This window comes from Olea europaea, chromosome 16 (assembly GCF_002742605.1).
Source record: "Olea europaea var. sylvestris chromosome 16, O_europaea_v1, whole genome shotgun sequence".
Classification (NCBI taxonomy): domain Eukaryota; kingdom Viridiplantae; phylum Streptophyta; class Magnoliopsida; order Lamiales; family Oleaceae; genus Olea; species Olea europaea.
The window spans coordinates 20,357,090-20,361,639 of record NC_036252.1 but is presented as its reverse complement, the minus strand read 5'-3'; the positions used below and the strand labels follow the sequence as shown (position 1 = coordinate 20,361,639).

At 34.1% G+C, this 4,550-nt stretch overlaps 1 pseudogene; it reads right to left on the bottom strand.

Annotated features, from left to right (window-relative positions):
- The window catches only part of LOC111412750, a 6,724-nt pseudogene extending 3,428 nt beyond the window's left edge, over window positions 1-3,296 (bottom strand).
- Window positions 3,297-4,550: the final 1,254 nt, after the last annotated feature.

Here is a 4,550-nt window from a genome sequence, read left to right as displayed (position 1 = left end):
AAACCTTCAACAGTAGTGGCGGCAGATCTAGAAGGAGTACCGCGAGACATGTATTGTTGGGAGTGTCTGTTGGGGTTTTGGAAACAATCATGCTGAAGATGACCAGGGGCTTGCTTCTAACAGAATTGGCAAACTCGAACTGGGCACTCCAAGATAATGTGTCCCGATTTCTTACAGTAATTGCAGAATCTTGAAGATCCGGATGGATGCCCTTTGTTGTTGGTTTGAAAAGATCCAGATGAATGTATTTTGTTGCTGGGTTGAGGTCCTCTAGGAGTGGCAAAGACAACATCTGTAGAGATAGTCTTGCGAGGGCAAGACGAGTTTCCTCCGAAAGAAGTTCAATAACAGCTTGATCTAAAGTAGGTAAGGGACTACAGTGAAGGAGAGATGCACGAGCATGCTCAAACTCATTAGTGAGGGCCATGAGAAAGAGAACCAAGTGTTGCTGATCTCGATAGTTAATTTTTTTTTTTTTTTTTAGCATCGTTGGCATCTGTAAACTCTAGTTCTGAGGAAGCAAGTTGATCCCAAACATAGTGCATCTCAGATAAGAAATTATTAATGGATTGCCCAGGCTGTTGTTGCATACGATATAGAGTGCCTAGAAGTTGGCATTGATGAGATAGATCTGCGGTGGTGTAGCGTTTCTGTAGAAAATCCCATAGTAATTTGGTAGTCTTGAATCTACCAAACTGGAGACTGATGGAGCATACGCATGTGTTGCGAATCCAAGTGATAATTTGGTAATTTTTGCTATCCTATTCTTTGAGACGATTTATGTATTTTGTGTTGTCTTCTCTAACAATTTTCTCTGGTTCGATGATATCACCAGTAATATAGCGCTAGAGCTTTCCGCCCTTAAGAAAGCTTAACATAGCCTGAGCCCATATAGTGTAGTTGAGTCCTTCCATGACAATGGCAATAGGTTGTGAGGCCTCAAGATGCTCCATAATGTGCACAAAATTAGAAGGAGATAGAGATAAAATAACAAGAATCGAATTGAACTGGTCAGGAAATGACTGATGGAGTGGTGGCTGAGATGATGTCGATGGAGAATAAGACTCTGACTATAGCGACGACCTAACAGGTATAAAAATGATATACAAGAGGTTTTTCTGATGTGAAGGATCCACTAATAGTGGCAATCACAGAGCATACTTAACTCTTGATATATCGAGGACACTAAGAATAGTAGCTCTGATACCAAATTGAATCTAAGAGAGAAAATAAGACAATACAAAGAGAAGAGAATTGTATTGAATAGTGTGATTTGTTTACAAGAGAGGTATCCTATTTATAGCCTAATTTGAGAGGAATGTTTTCCTTTCTAACCAATGTGGGACTAACTAACATTTACATTGTATATACATTAACACTTTAGACAAGTAGATCAATATATGACCTTTAACTACTGCTACAATGTAGTTGTCGTAATATGTGATTACAAATTGATGATGTAAGCAATTAAACCCAAATATCAATATCTTAGAATTCATGATTTTCACATATAAACTAATTGATCAAAAAAAAATACTTTGATCCATGACAATTAATTGAAATATTTAAACCTACAAAAGAGAAGCTCTTAAAATAAAAAAAATTGATCTCTCTCTTTTTCTCTCTGTAATTGAGTGTTTTAATTGATGAGTTTCATTCACGTTTACGGGCTGAGAAATGTAGTTTCATGAGCCATTAAAATAACCACCCACTTTCTATCAAAGTGGACAGTTATAAAACTACCACTACTCAAAGGGCCAATATAATTTTAGCAATATTATCCAATTCTAATTAATTCTTTAGTAATATTACACGAGCCACAAAATTAATTGGTTTTATATTCTCCCACTTGGCCCGTGTAATATTATATAATTATGTGGTATATAACATAATGGGCATATCATAAGCTAAAATCCATCATATATTGATCATTTAATAGATCATCCTTAATTAAAGACTAATAGGAGTTATGGCGGTTTTACACCATCATTTTGCCACAATTCATTCCATGTACTACAATATTAGACCCTACCTAACATGACGCGTAATGAGAAGTTCGATAATTACATTACAATAATGTATTCGAAAAGATTATCCCTATCAGTATTCACATAATCCATTTACGTGCATACACCAACTATTATGACCGGAATATTTTGTCAAAAATAATATATAAACGAGCTCAAAGTTTCAATACATAAACACCCTAAATTACAAAATAATGTCAACAATCATTTCCAATAATGGCCATTCTCTCGACATGTTCATTAAATATCTTTGGTGGTAATCTTTTCGTTAGTGGATCTACAATCATAAGATTGGTATTAATATGCTCGATTGACAATTTTGTTTTTGTTTTTGAACTTCTTCACTGGCAAAGTACTTCAATTTCATGTGTTTAGTACCTTTAGAGTACTTCTTGTCCTTTAAAAAGAAGATTGCTATAGAATTGTCATATTAAAGTTTCAGGGGCTTAGCAATACCGTTGACAATTTCAAGCCTTGAAATAAAGTCCTACAGCCAATTTTCTTGAATTGTGGTCTCAAAGCATGCCACAAACTTAGGTTCCATAGTAGATACAACAATGATAGACTGCTTCGCACTTTTCCATAATATAGCCCCTTCAGCTAAGACGAACAGATAGCCAAATATAGACTTCTAGTATCCACACATCCTGCAAAGTTAGAATCTAAATACCCAGTGACCTCAGAGTTATCAGATCTCCTATAAGTGAGCATGTCTTTCGTTTCTTGTAAGTATCTCAATACTTTATTGATATATGCTTTCTGAGACAACCTTAACAATCATTGTGACATATCTCGGGAATATTTCAATTCTAATCACTTGGGTTGCCTCTCCCATATCTTTCATTTCAAAATTTTTAGAGAAAAATTTCTTAATCTCATGTAATAGGCTAAGATCATTAGTAGCCAGCAAGATGTCATCGACATACATAATAAAAAATATAAACTTGCTCCCATTGACCTTTACATATATACATCGATCAACGATATTTTCCTTAAATTCAAAGGAGATAATAGTATCGTTGAACTAAAGATGTTTTCCTTAAATCCAAAGGAAGTAATAGTATCGTTGAACTTAAGATACCATTGACGGGAAGCTTGTTTAAGTTCGTATATTGATTTCTTTAACTTACACACCATGTGTTCCTTTCTTTCGACTAAAAAACTTTCAGGTTGATCCATATAAACTTCTTCATCTAAATTTCCATTTAGAAAGACAGATTTCACATCCATTTGATGTAATTCTAAGTCATAATGAGCTACTGAAGCCATTATAATTCTGAACGAGTCTTTCTTAGAGACCGTCGAAAATGTCTCAGTATATTCAATGCCACCTTTCTAAGTAAGATCTTTGGCAACAAATCTAGCTTTATATCGTTCGATGTTACCATTAGAATCGTGTTTGATCTTAAAGATCCATTTACACCCAACTTTTTTACACGATTCAGGTAATTCGACGAGATTCTTAACTTCAGTATGCTCCATAGATTTCAACTCATCTTTCATAGCACTTAATCACTTATCAGAATTAACACTTTCAATGGCCTGTGAAAATGAAACTGGATCATCATCAACAATTTTCAAGTTAAATTCAGACTCTTGCAGGTAAACCAAATAATCATCAGAAATAGCAGGTCTATGTTGTCTTTGTGACCTTCTTAATGCTATTTCTTGTGGTTCATTTAGTGCAGGCTCATTAGTAGTAGTTTCATCGTGAGATATTTGATCATTTATTTGTTGTTCTAGCAAATTTCCATACTGTTCAATAATTCGAGGAACAACAATATTAGAAGAAGTTAAAGGTAGATAAACATGAACTCTAACTTTTTGTATTTCCACATTTCATGGTTCCAAACTCCCATTAACTTCACCATTTTCATTGAACTTAGCATTTTCAGTTTCAACAATCCTAGTACTATGGTTAGGACAATAAAATCTATACCCAAATTTTTTTGGATAACTAATGAAAAATCCACTGATTGCTCATGAATCTAGTTTCTTTTATGTGGATTATAAATTCTTCTTTTTGTCGGGCAACCCCAAACATGTAAGCGCCTCAAACTAGGTTTCCTTCCCGTCTACAGTTTAAAAGAAGTCTTTGGATCTACTTTATTAAGAACCATGTTTTGCAAATACATAGCAGTCTTTAATGCAGACATCCAAAAAAAAAGGGTAAAGATGAATTGCTTAACATACACTTAACCATTTCTATTATAGTACGATTATGCCTTTCAGCCACACTATTTTGTTGAGGTGTGTCGGCATAATTTATTGAGAACACATTCCTAGTCTTTCAAAAAATTTAGCAAATGGACCAGGATGTTGTCCAATTTCACCATACTTTCCATAATATTCACCATCTCTATCATATCTAATAATTTTCACATTTCTATCTAATTACCGTTCAATTCATTAACAAAGATCTCTAAAACATTTACCGCTTGATACTTTTCATGCAGAAAATTGACATAACCATAACATGAAAAATTGTCAATAAAGGTGATAAATTACTTTTATCTACCAAAT